Raw genomic sequence first — 18,036 nt, 5'->3', positions numbered from 1 at the left:
AAGCTGTCAGCTCTGCTGCCCGACAGAAAAACCTAAGGACAAAATACGCCAGCGATCGCTATACAGGTAGGGGGTGTACATCAACAGCGCCATCTGTCGAGCAGGTACTCAAGTACTCCATGTAAACACAGAACCAATTTTCTCTCTGTCGTGCCACCGGCAAGACCTACTAAATACGCTGTTGCTTACTGGATTGGTTTTCACAGATTTTGGTGAAGTACACATTTCTAGTTATTAGCTTTCGCTTTGCAGAGGTTATCTTCAATACTTCCTTGCATTCTTTGATTGAATTTTGGATTATTTGTTGACGACTTGGATAGATTTTGAATTCCCCTTTGACTAATTCAAGATGGCTGACCCTTCTCAAGTCCCTAAATACAGAAAGTGTAGTGCTAGGGACTGTTCAAGGCGTCTTCCGAAGGCCTCTATCGATCCGCACACCATTTGTTCCAATTGTCGGGGTAAAACCTGTCAATTGGAAGATCGATGTGAGGAATGCGTTGGGCTTTCGGAATTCGATTTTCTCGAATTCCTGAAATATTCACGTAGGCCAGAGAGAGATAGAGTCAGGAGAAGTTCATCTCGCTCCGTTGATTTTTCCTCTCCCCATGCCCCACAACCTATTCCTTCCCCTGTAGTGGTTGCTCCTGATCCCCCTTCTAGCACTCAACAACCTTCGATGGCAGATATGATGCGTGCCATCCAGGCTCTGGGTGAGAGAGTCGAGTCATTGGCGAGTGACCGTAACCAACTCATGGCAGACGTCAAGGAGTTGAAGGGTAAGAGTGCAGTGGGTAGTGACAAAGTGAGTGGTAGTGTTGTGGAAAGTGTTAGTGTTGCGCTTGAGGGTGCGTCTGTTCGTGCCTGTCGTCCTCCAGTCCGGGACCTCTTGCAAGCTCCCAAGCCCAGGGGAGAAGCAATGTCGTACGACCAAAGGGTTCGACAGGCTTTAATCAGCGGACAGACGTTCCCTCCGTGGTTTCGGACGTATCTTGCCAAGATCGCCCCACCCACAAGAAGACGAGAGAGCCCATTTATTCCTCGTCTGCGGAAGATGTTTCTCGGAAGAAACAATGGACCAAGGTCTCACGACCTCTCAAACGCAAGGTCCCTTCCGCGCAAGTCCAACGGCCCAGTTGTAGCCACTGGGTCAGTTCGGACTCGCTGCAGTCCTTCCGATGACTGCACACCTCCTAAGAGAGGCAAAGCGGTACCGCAACAGGCAGTAACACCGTCTGTTGCCGCACCTGCTACTGTAGACCCTAAGTGGTCTTTGCTGCAGACCATGCAGACACAGTTAACATCTTTAATGCAGGAATTTCGTGCGGAGAAGGTTGACGCTGCACCCGTTAGCCTACAACCAACCACGGTTGTGCGTCCAGTTGACGCTGAGGCTACCTTCTCCCAGCTGTGAGAGTCCCGCCACCCATGCGCAGTGTACCCTGCCAGCCGCATGTTGACGTTCAGCGACGCACGGAACCCTCCGTTGACGTTCGTGAGTTACAACAACAACCTAAGTTGTTTTGTTTTGACGCGGTGCATCAACCTCCGCAACCCACTGTGGTTACCACTACTCGCCCACAGCAGACTAGACAGTCAGGAGTAGACGCTTTGCGCCCCCGCGCAGCTATGGTTGTTGCCAGCTCACAGACTGGCCAACAGTTCCATGACGTTGCGTCCAGTGCAGTCACGCATGCACCCGTGCTGCCGGACTCAGCTGACCAGCCAATTCCTACTCCTTTGCCGCTTCCTCCTCAGCATTCAGACGATGGACTCTCTGATGATGACGACGCTGCACACCTTGACGACCCGCACACGGACATCGACGAACCCAAGACCACGCCTCCCTCCTTGGACTTTAGGAAAGTTCTTGCACTGTTCAAGGTTATGTATCCTGATCAGTTTGTTTCTGCAGCCCCACGCTCTCCTCCATCTGAGTTCGCTTTAGGCACGCAGTCATCTGCGCCTGCCTTTACGAAGCTCGTCCTCGCCCGCTCGTCCAAGAGAGCTTTAAGAGTGTTGGGAGATTGGATGCAGTCCAAAAAGCACCTTGGGAAGACAGCAGTCTTGTTTCCCCCTGCGAAACTCGCTTCCAGATCGAGCGTCTGGTATGCCACGGGAGAAGTTCTCGGCTTGGGAGTTCCTGCCTCTGCCCAGGGCGACTTCTCAAGTCTAGTAGACTCTCCCCGCAGGCTGGCCATGAGACGCTCCAAGATTTGTTGGACTCCTTCAGATTTAGACCATCTGATGAAAGGAGTGTTCAGAGCCTTCGAAGTGTTTAACTTTTTGGATTGGTGTTTGGGAGCGTTGAGCAGGAAGACCTCCCCTTCTGACAAGGAAACTTCCATGCTCATTATGTCCTGCATGGACAAGGCCATACGAGACGGTTCCAGTGAGCTTGCGGCTTCGTTCGTTTCCGGGGTCCTCAAGAAACGGGAAAACCTTTGCTCCTTCTTGTCAGCTGGAGTAACACAATGTCAGAGATCGGAGCTTATGTTTGCTCCTCTCTCGAAGTGCCTTTTCCCAGAGGAGTTGATCAAGGAGATTGCTGCCTCCTTGATTCAAAAAGACACGCATGACCTGGTTGCGTCATCTGCACGCAAAGCCACCCCTTTGCCTACCGTGTCTAGACCCAGGATGGATACTCCAGCGTCAAGATTTATTCCGCCCTTTCGTGGCAGAGCCTCCAGCAGAGGAGGTGCTCGTGCCGAAGGGAAACGTGGGAGTAAGAAGAAAGGTACCAAGTCCTTTAGAGGCAGAGTCCTGACTGCCACCTTCTTCAGACAGCAGTGGGAGCCAGACTCAAGAACTACTGCAGTCCTGGGAGAACAGGGGCGCAGATGCATAATCTGTGAAGTTGCTCAGAGAAGGGTACAAGATCCCATTCTTGCGCAAGCCCCCTCTAGCAACGACTCCCATCGACCTCTCTCCCAGGTACAGAGAGGAGGACAAGAGACTAGCTTTGAAGCAAGAGGTGTCTCTCTTACTAGAAAAGGGAGCGATAGTCAAAGTCCGGGACCATCAATCCCCGGGCTTCTACAACCGTCTCTTCTTAGTGGTAAAGAAGACAGGAGGGTGGAGACCGGTGCTAGACGTCAGTGCTCTGAATGTCTTTGTCACAAAGCAGACGTTCGCCATGGAGACGACAAAGTCTGTTCTAGCAGCGGTCAGGAAGGAAGACTGGATGGTCTCTTTAGACCTCAAGGACGCTTACTTTCACGTCCCCATCCACCCAGATTCCCAACCTTTTCTAAGGTTCGTTTACGGGAAGGTTGTCTACCAATTTCAAGCCCTGTGCTTTGGCCTAAGCACGGCGCCTCTTGTCTTTACGAAACTGATGAGGAATAATGCCAAATTCCTGCATTTAGCAGACATCAGAGCCTCCCTCTATTTGGACGACTGGCTTCTAAGAGCTTCGTCCAGTCGTCGCTGTCTGGAGAATCTAAAGTGGACTCTAGATCTGACCAAGGAATTGGGTCTCCTGGTCAATATGGAAAAGTCCCAACTGGTCCCATCCCAAACTATAGTGTACCTAGGGATGGAGATTCACAGTCAAGCTTTTCGGGCTTTTCCGTCGGCCCCCAGAATAAGTCAAGCCCAAGGATGCATCCAGAACATGCTAAAGAAGGACCGATGTTCAGTCAGACAGTGGATGAGTCTGATAGGGACGCTTTCATCACTGGACCAGTTCATTGCGTTAGGGAGACTGCACCTCCGTCCCCTTCAATTTCACCTAGCTGTTCACTGGAGAAAGGACAAGACGCTAGAAGCGGTCTCGATCCCTATTTCCGAGAAGATGAAGTCATCACTGACTTGGTGGAAGGACAACATCAACCTCAGAGAGGGTCTGCCCCTGGCTGTTCAGACCCCCAACCACGTTCTCTTCTCGGACGCATCGGACACGGGCTGGGGTGCGACATTAGACGGTCGGGAATGCTCGGGCACTTGGAACTCGGAGCAAAGAACGTTACATATCAACTGCAAGGAGCTACTGGCAGTTCATCTGGCCTTGAAAAGCTTCAAGTCCCTCCTTCTAGGCAAGGGGGTGGAGGTGAACTCCGACAACACCACGGCCTTGGCGTACATCTCCAAGCAAGGAGGGACCCATTCTATGACGTTGTACGAGATCGCAAGGGACCTCCTCACCTGGTCAAGAGATCTAAACCTGTCTCTAGTAACGAGGTTCATTCAAGGCAACATGAATGTCATGGCGGACCGCCTCAGTCGGAAGGGTCAAATCATCCCAACAGAATGGACCCTTCACAAGAATGTATGCAAGAGACTATGGGGCACATGGGGCCAACCTACCATAGATCTCTTTGCAACCTCGATGACCAAGAGGCTCCCAAATTATTGCTCGCCAATCCCGGACCCAGAAGCAGTTCATATAGATGCTTTTCTACTGGATTGGTCCCATCTAGACCTTTATGCATTCCCCCCGTTCAAGATTGTCAACAAGGTACTGCAGAAGTTCGCCTCTCACGAAGGGACAAGGTTGACGTTGGTTGCTCCCCTCTGGCCCGCGAGAGAATGGTTCACCGAGGTACTGCAATGGCTGGTGGACGTTCCCAGAACTCTTCCTCTAAGAGTGAACCTTCTACGTCAGCCACACATAAAGAAGGTACACCCAAGCCTCCACGCTCTTCGTCTGACTGCCTTCAGACTATCGAAAGACTCTCGAGAGCTAGAGGCTTTTCGAAGGAGGCAGCCAGGGCGATTGCTAGAGCAAGGAGGACATCCACTCTTAGAGTCTACCAGTCGAAGTGGTAAGTCTTCCGAAGCTGGTGCAAGTCGGTATCAGTATCCTCAACCAGTACCTCTCTAACTCAAATAGCTGACTTCCTTTTATACCTGAGGAAGGAAAGATCTCTTTCAGCTCCCACGATCAAGGGTTACAGAAGCATGTTGGCAGCAGTCTTCCGTCACAGAGGCTTAGATCTTTCCAACAACAAAGATCTACAGGACCTCCTTAAGTCTTTTGAGACCTCGAAGGAGCGTCGTTTGGCCACACCAGGTTGGAATTTAGACGTGGTACTAAGATTCCTTATGTCAGAAAGGTTCGAGCCACTACAATCAGCCTCCTTTAAAGATCTCACTTTAAAGACTTTTCCTCGTCTGCTTAGCAACAGCCAAAAGAGTCAGTGAGATACACGCCTTCAGCAGGAACATCGGATTTTCATCTGAAACGGCTACATGTTCTTTACAGCTTGGTTTTCTAGCCCAAAACGAACTACCTTCTCGTCCTTGGCCGAAATCGTTCGATATTCCAAGCCTTTCTAATTTGGTTGGAAATGAACTAGAAAGAGTCTTATGCCCTGTTAGAGCTCTTAAGTTCTATTTAAGACGAACTAAACCTTTACGAGGACAGTCAGAAGCTTTATGGTGTGCTATTAAGAAACCTTCTTTACCTATGTCGAAGAATGCAGTTTCCTATTATATCAGACTGTTGATACGAGAAGCTCATTCCCATCTGAATGAGGAAGACCATGCTTTGCTGAAGGTAAGGACACATGAAGTTAGAGCTGTCGCAACTTCAGTGGCCTTCAAACAAAACAGATCTCTGCAGAGTATAATGGACGCAACCTATTGGAGAAGCAAGTCAGTGTTCGCGTCTTTTTATCTTAAAGATGTCCAGTTTCTTTACGAGAACTGCTACACCCTGGGACCATTCGTAGCAGCGAGTGCAGTAGTGGGTGAGGGCTCAACCACTACATTCCCCTAATTCCATAACCTTTTTAATCTTTCTCTTGAAATGTTTTTTATTGTTGTTTTTGGGTTGTCCGGAAGGCTAAGAAGCCTTTCGCATCCTGGTTGATTTGGCGGGTGGTCAAATTCTTTTCTTGAGAAGCGCCTAGATTAGAGGTTTTGATGAGGTCCTTTAGTATGGGTTGCAACCCTTGATACTTCAGCTCCTAGGAGTCGCTCAGCATCCTATGAGGATCGCGAGGCTCAGTAAGGAAGACGTACTTAAAAAGGCAGAGTAATTGTTCAAGTCGACTTCCTTACCAGGTACTTATTTATTTTATGTTTGTTATTTTGAATAACTGCTAAAATGAAATACAAAATACTTAGCTCATAATAATGTAAACATGTAATGCTGGTCTCTACCCACCCCCCTGGGTGTGAATCAGCTTATATGATCACCGGCTAAGTTTAATATTGAAAAATGTTATTTTTATTAATAAAATAAATTTTTGAATATACTTACCCGGTGATCATATATTAAAGGACCCTCCCTTCCTCCCCAATAGAGACCCAGTGGACCGAGGAGAAAATTGGTTCTGTGTTTACATGGAGTACTTGAGTACCTGCTCGACAGATGGCGCTGTTGATGTACACCCCCACCTGTATAGCGATCGCTGGCGTATTTTGTCCTTAGGTTTTTCTGTCGGGCAGCAGAGCTGACAGCTTATATGATCACCGGGTAAGTATATTAAAAAATTTATTTGTTCCGTAACCGAAATACAGTACAAACCACGCTATTTACAAAGGGTTTACTTTTAGCGCAGCTGAAATGACGAGCCAATAGTTTTTAACGAGGGTTAATCACCCCCGCGCTAGTTAGCGGGGGGTGGGGAAGGGTAGCTTGCTACCCCTCCCCCCTCCACACACCGGTGACTTGCTTCACTTCACTTTTGGCTCGGCGGTGATCAGACGTGTCTGTTCATCGCCTTCGTGACAGCCTTTAATTTTCTTCTTTTTCTTTTCAGCTTGTGTGATTGGTTGGAAGTTGACCTTCAGTTATTTTCTTTTATTTAATATGCGGACATGCCCTGGCTTGCCGGCCGTCCTTGTGGGACTTTCATGTCGGACGTGATTACGGATCCTCACACCCTCTGCCCTCAATGTCGGGGCCGACGGTGCGACCAGGATAACATGTGCCGTGAGTGCAGGGAGTGGTCTGCCTCCCAGTGGGAGAGGTTTGGCCGTCGGTGTAAGAAGAAGTCCAAGAGAGACCGTTCTCCTCCGGGGTTAGCCTTGAAGGAGGAAGGTTCTCGGGACTCTTCTTCCGCCGCCCAAACCTCCTCCGAAGCTCCCCCTCGTCCGCCTCCTAAGGAGAGTCGTCCGAGTGGGAGCGCAGGCCCTTGTTCTGTTTCCCTACCTTCGGTGGGGGGAGAGGGCGTCGCCTCCCATAGCGAGGCGGTTCCCCCTCCTCCTCCGGGGGAGGTTATTGATAATAATACTTTATCCAGTGATGATCTGTTGCAGATTTGGTCGTCCCTGGGGCTTAAGGGCTTGCCCTCCAGGGTCGCTCTTATTGACCTTGTCTCGTTGGGGGCCGCTGTTAAACAGTCGCCGGTGGTAGCGGAGGTAGACCCTCTGTCTATTGTCGACGTCGTGGTGACAGAGGCCTCCGACGTGGCTGGGCCTTCCGACGCAGGTGCTGTTGCTGGTGATGGTGCTCTAGGCTCTCCTCCTCCTTCCGTGCATCCTTCGAAGGGGGAAGTGAGTCCTTCGGTCTCGACTGCTGCCCAGCTTCCTTCTGAGGGAAGTGTTTTGAAGGAGACTCCCCTTCGGAGGACCGATGGTCCCGACGATCTCCCCCGAGGCCGCCTCCGCCGTAAGGCTCACCGCCCTCTACGCACAAGGGCCTCCCTTCCCCTTACAGGGGGACTAAGAGGCGCCTTTTTGGGTCTTCGTCCTCCGGGGGGGACTCTCCTCGTCAGCCTCAACCGACTGCTCCGCCCTCCTTGAACCTCTCTGCGGACCGCTCTCCATCTCCTGCCGGATCTTCGCCTTCTGGAGAACTCGTCACCCGACGGGCAACGGTCCCTTCGGGGCTAAGGGATTCTTCCCTTACGCGAGCAGGGCCAGCGCACAAGCGCTCTCCTGCTCGCCAGCGATCTCCTGCTCGTCGACGATCTCCTGCTCGCCGACGCTCACCTGCTCGTCGGCTCTCTCCTGAGGTTCGCCCCCCTCGCCAGCGCTCTCCTGCTCGTCAGCTCTCTTCCGAGCGTCAGCGCTCATTTGAGGACCATCGCCCTGCGGTCTCTGACCACCCTTTAGTTCCTGCTGAACTCCCTGCTCACCATCCACCTGGTCCTGTGGCTACGCAACATCGTGCTGCGCGTGTGTCAGAAAAACATGTTCGCCAACGCGCCAGCGATCTTCCCGTTCCTGCTCGTGAACCTATCCTCTCACAGGACACGCGTCGACCTTCTGCTCGCCAGCGATCACCAGCTCGCCAGCGATCACCAGTTCGCCAACGATCACCTTCACATGCTGCCCGCCATCGCACGAACCTGCATGATCGCCCGCTTACGCATGCTGCTCCTCATCGCAATATCCTGAACGATCGCCCTCCTGCGGATGCTGATCACCATCGCACCCTTTCTCGCGATCATTCACCTGCGCATGCTGCTCGCCATCGCACAACCCTGCACGATCGCCAGCTTACGCATGCTGCTCCTCATCGCAATACCCTGAACGATCGCCCTCCTGCGGATGCTGATCACCATCGCACCCTTTCTCGCGATCATTCACCTGCGCATGCTGCTCGCCATCGCACAACCCTGCACGATCGCCCGCTTACGCATGCTGCTCCTCATCGCACAACCCTGAACGATCGCCTTCCTGTGGATGCTGATCACCATCGCACCCTTTCACGCGATCATTCACCTGCGCATGCTGCTCGCCATCGCACAACCCTGAACGATCGCCCGCTTACGCATGCTGCTCCTCATCGCGCAACCCTGAACGACCGCCCTCTTGCGCGCAATCATTCACCTTCACATGCTGCTCGCCATCGCTTACCATCACGTGGTCATTATCGCCAGCGATCTTCTTCACCTACGCGGCAGCACGATCCCTCGCCGTCGCGCCATCGCTTGCGTTCGTCGCCTCGGACACGTGTTCATTTACCTGCCCACCCTCACGCCCACTCGCCTGCGCGCCCGCGTGATCGCTTGCCTGCGCGCCCGTGCGATCGCTCGCCTGCGCGCCCGCGCGACCGCTCGCCTGCACGCCCGCGCGACCGCTCGCCTGTGCGCCCGCGCGATCACCCGCGCAACCATTCGCCTTTGCGCGACCGTTCACCCTCGCGCGACCATAGTTCGCGGCGAATTCCACAGCCGGTGGTAGCAGCAGGGACGCGTGCTCCTAGACGGCACTCGGGATTACCTCCATCCAAGCACAGGTTGGTATTGCAGGACAGGTCATTACAGCATTCTTCCCCACCTTCTTTTCAGGCAGGTACCGTCGTGTCCACTCCAAAGGATCGCCCGATCCCTTTCACCTTAGCGAGGATTTCGGACTCTGTGTCCTTTGAGCAGCAGACTTGGTTTGGTCCGCTGGCACGGGCGTTAGTGAGGGTTATGAAACCAGCACTCGCCGGCCAGGGTAACAAACCAGCGGCTGTCTCTCCTACGCTGAAGAGAAAGAAGAGGAGTGGACTTCGTGGTGACTTCCCCCAGGGCGAAGTTGGTTCCCAAGAGGTCGGTCTCGAGGGTCCCCTCTCCTGCACGAGTACTCTCTCCTTCTCCCGTGGACGAGGCCTTTCCGTCCTCAGGTGAGTCCAGTGGACCGGTAGTCTTCCCCCCGGCACCAGGGGGGGAGACTTCGCTTCAGGCAGGAGAATCGTCTCGTGAGGAAGGGGCCCCTCGAACCTCGTTGTTGGGATCCTGTATCCCTCCTAGGAGGGAGCCCAAGGATTCCAAGACCATCCCTAAATCCTCTGCAAGGATTCGACAGGAACCCATGACTACCCAGGGGAATGTCCACGTATCACCCCAGGAAGAGATTCCTGGGGCAGGAGACTTAGCTGCCAGCCCGCAGGGAGGAGAACAGCAAGAGTCCGAACATGCCTTCTGGCAGGTCCTAAGCCTGATAAGGCAACTTAACAGTCTTACGGATCCAGTCATCCCCCCCCGTGAAGGCAAAGACACAATTCTGGATGAAGTGTTCGACGTTCGGAAGGCCCCTAAGACCAGTGCAGCTCTGCCCTGGTCTCGGGGGCTGAAGAGTGCCAGAGCTAGGGCCAATGCTCAGCTCGCACTTCTTGCCTCCTCCAGTCGTTCCACTGCCGGGAACAAACTCATCCCTCCTCCTCGCCTTCAGCAGAGGAGGTATTTCGAGATCCTGGGTGAGCACAACCTCGCTCTTCCGCTCCATCACTCTGTGGAGGAGCTGGCGAAGGGAGTTCCCTTGGAGAAACTCTCTGCCCGGCAGGTGTCGTTCTCGGCGGCAGAGATCCTTAACCACGAGAAGGTCGCTAAGTGTGCCATGCAGGCCACTTCGTGGCTGGACTTCTGGTTAGGATCTCTGGGCATCCTATTGCGATCTGAGGACTTGTCCAAGGAGACCAATAGGAAGGCCCTAGAGACCTTCTTGCTCTCGGGCACCCGCTCCATCGAGTTCTTGGCGCACCAGGTTACCACCCTGTGGGCCAACTCGGTGTTGAAGCGTCGCGATGCTGTGTCCGAGAGATTCCATCCGAAGGTCCCCGCCGTAGATGTGTGTAGGCTCCGACATGCCTCCCTCCTGGGGGAGAGCCTGTTTGAGCCTCAAGACTTGGAGCGAACGGCTGAGAGGTGGAGGAAATCCAGCACGGACTCCCTCCTCCACAGGGCCCTTACAACTCGGCCCTATAAGCCTCCAGCCCCGCCACAACAGCAGCAACAGCCTCGTAAGGCTCCAAAACAGGCACCGGCAGCTAAGAAAGTGGTGTCTAAGCCCCAGCCCTTTCCAGCCAAGGTCAAGAGGGGTGGTAAGTCCTCCAGGGGAGGCAAGACTTCTAGGGGTGGCGGCCGCGGCCGCAAGCCCTAGGGGTGGCAGTCCCCCTGCGCGTCCACCTGTGGGGGGATGCCTTCAGCGTTGCGTCCGCAGGTGGCAACATCTCGGGGCCGATGCTTGGACGATCTCGGTGATCGGCCAAGGTTATCGCGTCCCGTTCACGTCATCTCAACCTCCCCTGACAGCGAATCCAGTGTCGTTGAGCTCCTATGCCATGGGATCGGCAAAGGGGCTGGCCCTTCAGGCCGAAGTCAAGACCATGTTCGAGAAGGGTGCTCTCCAGGAGGTCGTGGACGGCTCTCCAGGCTTCTTCAGTCGACCCTTTCTTGTAAAGAAGGCTACTGGAGACTGGAGACCCGTCATCGATCTCTCGGCTCTGAACAGGTTTGTCAAACAAACCCGGTTCAGCATGGAGACAGCAGACACGGTCAGACTTGCGGTGAGACCACAAGACTTCATGTGTACACTGGATCTAAAGGATGCGTACTTCCAGATCCCAATCCATCCGTCTTCCAGGAAGTACCTGAGATTCTGCCTAGACAACAAGATCTACCAGTTCAAGGTGCTGTGTTTCGGTCTCTCCACAGCTCCTCAGGTGTTCACCAGAGTGTTCACCCTGATTTCGACTTGGGCGCACAGGAACGGCATTCGTCTCCTTCGTTACCTAGACGATTGGCTGATCCTAGCAGACTCGGAGTCGACCCTTCTTCGACACCGAGACAGGCTTCTAGATCTTTGCCAGGATCTGGGGATCGTGGTAAACCTCGAGAAGTCCTCTCTGCAGCCGTCCCAACGACTGGTTTATCTAGGCATGCTAATAGACACCAATCTCCACAAAGCCTTTCCATCAGACGACCGGATAGCAAGGCTGAGGAGGGTGGCGGAACCTTTCCTCAGGCGAAAAGAACTCCCCGCCCAATCGTGGTTGCGTCTCTTGGGCCACCTATCCTCCCTGGCCCGTCTGGTTCCAAACAGCCGCCTCAGGATGAGATCCCTTCAATGGCGGCTCAAGTCCCGGTGGAATCAAGGATCCGATTCCCCGGACACTCTGATCCCAATGGGGTCTCTGGAACAGACGGACTTGCGGTGGTGGCTGGCCGACGAGAACCTGCGAAAGGGAGTGAGTCTTCTCGTCCTTCCCCCGGAATTGACTCTGTTTTCGGACGCGTCAAAAGAAGGGTGGGGGGCGCACGTTCTGAACCAGAGGGCCTCAGGCCTTTGGTCAGAATCAGAAAAGTGCCTACACATCAACCTGCTAGAATTGAAGGCCGTCTTTCTGGCCCTTCAACAGTTCCAACGGTTCCTGGCGGGTCACTCCGTGGTGGTGATGAGCGACAACACCACGGTAGTGGCTTATATCAACAAGCAGGGAGGCACTTTTTCGCAACAGCTATCCCATCTTGCAGTAGAGACTCTGAGGTGGACCGAAACCCACTCGATAACACTATCAGCTCGCTTCATTCCTGGCAAGAGGAATGTGCTCGCCGACAGTCTGAGCAGGGCTTCGCAGATAGTGAGTACCGAGTGGTCTTTGGATCCTCAGATAGCCAACAAAGTCCTGACTTTGTGGGGTTCCCCGACGGTGGACTTGTTCGCGACACCCTTGAACTTCAAGCTGCCCCTGTACTGCTCACCAGTCCCGGACCCCAAGGCACTCTGGCAAGATGCTTTCCAGCAACGGTGGGACAACATCGACGTGTACGCCTTCCCACCATTCTGTCTGATGAGAAGGGTGATCAACAGGACCAGACTATCGGTCAACTGTTCCATGACTCTAGTAGCTCCGCTATGGCATCACGCGGAATGGTTTCCGGACCTTCTGCAACTCCTGACGGAACTCCCAAGGGAGCTTCCTCCACGACACGAGCTTCTCAGACAACCCCACTCCGGTGTCCCTCACAGGGCCGTAGCCTCGCTTCGGCTTCACGCCTGGAGACTATCCAGCGTCTCCTCGCGGAGAGAGGCTTTTCACAACAGGTTGCGGAGAGAATGTCTCGGCACCTGCGAAGGTCCTCTGAGGGAGTCTACCAAGCGAAGTGGAGAGTCTTTTGTGGTTGGTGTCGTGGAAGGGGTATCTCTCCACTCGATGCCACTATTCCAGCAATAGCGGACTTCCTTGTGTATCTGCGAGAAGAAATGCGCCTTTCTGTCTCGGCAGTGAAAGGCTATCGCTCAGCCTTAAGCTTGGCCTTCAGATTGAAGGGCGTGGATATTTCTTCATCGCTAGAACTCTCTTTACTCATACGTAGCTATGAGCTTACCTGCCCCCAGTCGGAAGTGAGACCCCCTCCTTGGAACGTGGTTCGAGTTCTCAGGTCTCTCAAGAGACCTCCCTTCGAGCCATTACGCCAGGCCTCCGATCGCCACCTGTCTTGGAAGACGGCTTTCCTACTCGCCTTGGCCTCGGCCAAGCGAGTTAGTGAACTTCATGGTCTCTCGTACGACATCGCCCATTCAAGGGGATGGGGGGAGGTAACGTTCAGGTTCGTCCCTGAGTTTGTGGCCAAGACTCAGAATCCTGGAGTGCCGGATCCTCGGTTCGACTCTTTCAGGATTGCGAGTCTCCGTTCTGTAACAAACGACCCAGACCAGCTGCTACTATGCCCAGTGAGGTGTCTGAGGTACTACTTGAAGAGAAAGGCTGCAGTCCGTCCTCATGTGCGAGCTTTGTTTGTGAGCACAGGCAGGACAAAGAGGAGGGTCACAAGGAACACCATCTCTGCTTGGATTCGAAGGGTTATCCACCATGCCCTGAATCCTGACCCTCCTCCGTCACGTCGCCCTCGGGCCCACGATGTCAGGGGTATTGCTACATCCCTGGCCTTCAAGAGAAACTTCTCTGTGACGCAGGTACTTCAAGCGGGGGTCTGGAAGCGTCAAACGACCTTCACAGCCCACTACCTGCAAGACGTGACCCACAGGAGCCTCGATACGTTCTCTATCGGCCCTGTGGTGGCTGCACAACAGCTGGTCTAACCTCAGGCTCCTTTTTGGACAAGTAGCAGTAGGTTGAGGGCGTTGTTACCCGGTCTTAGTCTGTGTGAATGAAAGAGTATGTCTGACCCTTACTTCTTTCTTCATTCTCCCCTCTCTTGGGGAAGCAGCATCCTGGTCCTCGCATAGCTGACCTCGACCTCTGCAGGTAACCCATGCTTCTTTGTGCTCCTAGTATTAAGCTTAATACTGTTGCGTCTCCCATACCCTGACGAGGTGGTATGGGGAACGTCCTATCCTAGAATTCCTATCTGAAGGTCTCAAGGTCAACTTCATAGGACGAGTCACACTCTCCTCCTCACACTACTTATGTAGGCCACTCGTTCCTAGCGATGCTAGGAACCTGTGAGGTACAGGGGCTCCCTCTCTCTAGTGCTGCTCACTAAGGGATTGAGCCCCCGGGCAAGCCGAAGTCAGTAAGGCTGGGGACTTTCCACCCTTCCTAAGGGGTAAGTCACCCTTTGTAAATAGCGTGGTTTGTATTTCGGTTACGGAACAAATGACAAATTCGAAGATAATTTGTATTTTTCCTAACCATACAAACCTTAGCTATTTACACATATGTGCCCGCCATCCCTGACCCCCAAGTCAAGTCCTACCTCTAAGTGAAGTGAAGCAAGTCACCGGTGTGTGGAGGGGGGAGGGGTAGCAAGCTACCCTTCCCCACCCCCCGCTAACTAGCGCGGGGGTAATTAACCCTCGTTAAAAACTATTGGCTCGTCATTTCAGCTGCGCTAAAAGTAAACCCTTTGTAAATAGCTAAGGTTTGTATGGTTAGGAAAAATACAAATTATCTTCGAATTTGTCATTTTATTAATAAAAATAACATTTCAGACAGTAACAAGTGTCATTTTCAAAAAGAACAGACCTTTTTCTATAGAAACAAGTAGTTTTTTTCTCTATGTTACATTACCCTCTAATAAACTACAATAGAACCATTTTTTATCTTGTCTGACTTGACAATAAACACATAATATGCTGTGTGATACAATAAACTGATTTAGTAGGTCTTGTAGTGGGTTGGACCAGGAAAGCCACCCTTAAAGTAAAGTGAAATACAACATTCTGAAGTTAGTTTTACGATTTGTGAAATATTATCATTTAGTCTCGCCATGCCAGTAGTGAAACTGATTAGGGAACAAACACAGGGTTAAGCTAAGGATACAGCACAGCAGTGTAGCCCTTCCAGCAGGTTAGGTTAGGTGGGGAACCTTAGGTTATGTGATGTTCTTGTGTTTGCTTCCCTTTTGAAACTTGGAATTTCAAAATTTTGAAAAATATGTTTTTTCCCCAATTATGTGCATCAAAACAATTTAAAGTATCTATATATACACTAGGAACACTCCTTATTTTCTTCATTATATTGTGCTATAATAAATCTACCCACATTTTAATTACTGAACTGACTTGGTCTGTCCCAACCAACTACAAAGGCTCCAATTATCCTTCCAATTCCACGAAAATATGTCAATAATATATCTAATTTAGTCATAAAATGAGATACAAAATATATATTTTTGTGGTGCATGGATAGCTATGTTCTAGACATTGTCTATAAGTATATTATTTACTTTTTTAAATGTACAGTATGCATCCGTCTGTTATTCTTTTATAATGGCTATAATGTTTTATTTTTCAATATTAAACTTACCCGATAATCATGTAGCTGTCAACTCCGTTGCCCGACAGAATTCTATGGAGGGATACGCCAGCTATCACAATACTAGAAGGGGGTGTACTTACCAGCGCCACCTGTGGCCAGGTACTCAAGTACTTCTTGTTGACACCTCCTCAATTATTCCTCTGTCGTGCTTCCGGCAAGACGTTCTGGGATACGCTTATGGTCTTCGAGTTTATTCACGGCTAATTGGTGAAGTATTCTCTCAGATTAACGGCTGTCGCTTTACTGGAAACCTTCTTATAATAGCTAGATAGCTTTTATATAGTCCTGATTAACGGTTAACGATTTTTTGCTTGTTTTTGGAACCCCCTTTGGCTAACTCTTTGGATTCAAGATGTCTGACATTTCGCAAGCCCCCTCCCATAGACGATGTAGGTCTTGCAATAGGCGTATTCCGAAGGCCTCGGTAGATCCTCACACCGCTTGTTCTGACTGTAGGGACAGACCCTGTCAGTTAGAAAATCGATGTGAGGAATGCGCCGGACTTTCGGAATTGGAATTTGTCCGTCTTTTGAAATATTCAACTAAGTTAGAGAGAGGTAGAGTTAGGAGGAGTTCTTCTTACTCTTCACTGTTTTCCTCACCTCATGATCCCCTACCTTTTCCTACCCCTGTAGTGGCTACCCCCGAACCTACTGTTTGCCCTCCGCCTGATATGTCTGTTGTTTTGCGTGCTATTCAGGCTTTAGGCGATAAAGTAGAGTCAGTGGTAAGTGACCATAAGTCTCTGATGGCCGAAGTTAAAGAACTGAAGGTCAAGAGTGCAGTGGGTGGAGTTAGTGCCAGTGCTGTGACGAGTGCTAGTGTCAGTGCAGTGCCAAGTGCTAGTGTTAGTGCCAGTGTGGTGCGTGAGGATTTTTCTGTGCGAGCCAGTCGTCCTCCCAGTCCGGGACCTCTTGCAAGCTCCCAAGCCCAGGGGAGAAGCAATGTCGAAGGGCATAAGGGTTCGGCAGGCCTTGTTAGGCGCACAGAATTATCCTCGGTGGTTGCGGGCGTGTCTTCCAAAGACCGTCACTCCCACCTGCAGACGATTGAGCCCGTCTTTATCTCGTCCGCTGATCAACTGTCAGGGAAGAAACGTTGGTCTCAGGTCTCGAGACCGCTTAAACGTAGAGTCCAGTCCGCGAGTGCTCAGCCAGGTTGCAGTCATTGGCTCAGCTCTGACTCGCCTCAGTCATCTGTCGACTGTACTCCGCCCAAGAGGAGTAAGGTTCTGCCACAACAGAGCTCGACTGTTAAGGCTTTACCTCAGTCTACTGTCGTTTCTGCCGATCCCAAGTGGACTCTTCTTCAGTCCATGCAAGCACAGCTTTCGGACTTGATGCGTGAGTGTCGGGCTGAGAGTGTTGCACCTCCGCCTCCGCCTACACTCCCTCCGCCTGCTCTCGCTCCGCCTGCGCTCGCCCAGCCTGCGCTCGCTCCGCCTGGTCGCAGCACCATCTGCCAGGCGTACGATGTTGAGCCACATTCTGAGTTCGCTGTTCCCAGTGGTGTTCAGCCTCAGCCTTCTTTAAGGCAACCTTTACTTTGGGATCAGGAGGATTATTCCACTCTTCCTCCGCCTCCCCTTGCTGCTCCACCAGTGGTGCAACTCTCGGTTGAGGTACAACAACCTCTCCCGTCCATGAGTCAGTCTCCTCAGCTCTCGCTGCAGCGAGCTCAACCCTCCTCAAGGCAAGCTCCTCTACACCCTGGACTTGCGCCTCAGGAGCCTCAGCTTGCGAGAACTTTACCTTGTTCTGCGCAGCCTCAACCTCATCATGCTCCGCTCATATCACAGGAACAGGAACTTGCTACTCCGCCTCCGTCCACCGCTCAGCAAGCGCAATCCTTGGGTTCAACCTCTCATGCTAGGAGTCAACCTCCTCCACCCATGCGCCTTCCTTCTGCTTCGTCTGTTGTTCACCCTTTGCAGTCTGAGCCTCAGGTTTTCCCTCAACAGTTTCTTGAAGAGGAAACCCTCTGTTATTGTTCCTACCCGTTCTGACTCTGCGGTTCAGCATTCTTGTCCGATCTCTTCGCTACACTCTGGTGATGAGGTGTCGGATGATGAGGAGGCACACCTTGATCCCTCATCAGACGTGGACGAATCCAAGCTTTCTCCACAGTCTATTGATTTTCGTAAGGTCTTGGCTCTACTCAGAGAGATTTACCCAGACCACTTTGTCTCTGCTATTCCCCGCTCTCCGCCATCTGAGTTTTCGCTGGGCGTACAACAAGCTAAGTCCACCTATACTAAGCTTGTCCTAGCTAGATCCTCTAAGAGGGCATTAAGGATCTTAGGGGAGTGGCTGCAGTCTAAACAACACCTTGGCAAGACTTCCTTCATGTTCCCTCCAACGAAGCTCACTTCGAAAGCGAGCGTTTGGTATTCCACAGGGGAAGCACCAGGCTTGGGAGTACCTGCCTCTGCCCAGGCTGACTTCTCAAGTCTGGTAGACTCGCCTCGGAGAACTGCTATGAGGCGCTCGAAGGTTTGTTGGACCTTCTCAGACCTGGATCACTTACTGAAAGGGATGTTTAGAGCATTTGAAATGTTCAACTTTCTCGACTGGTGCCTGGGGGCCCTCAGCAAGAAAACCTCTCCTGCGGACAAAGATTCTGCCATGCTATTAATGTCCTGCATGGAT

The 18,036-nt window shown here is 52.1% G+C and overlaps 1 protein-coding gene across 1 annotated transcript in view; it reads left to right on the top strand.

Moving 5' to 3' along the window:
* CLS (cardiolipin synthase) overlaps nt 1–18,036 on the top strand; it is a 189,203-nt gene that overhangs the window by 9,153 nt on the left and 162,014 nt on the right. The window lies entirely within an intron of this gene.

This window comes from Palaemon carinicauda, chromosome 35, assembly GCF_036898095.1.
Source record: "Palaemon carinicauda isolate YSFRI2023 chromosome 35, ASM3689809v2, whole genome shotgun sequence".
Taxonomy (NCBI): Eukaryota; Metazoa; Arthropoda; class Malacostraca; order Decapoda; family Palaemonidae; genus Palaemon; species Palaemon carinicauda.
The sequence above is the reverse complement of the archived record's forward strand: the minus strand, read 5'-3'. Positions and strand labels throughout refer to the sequence as shown.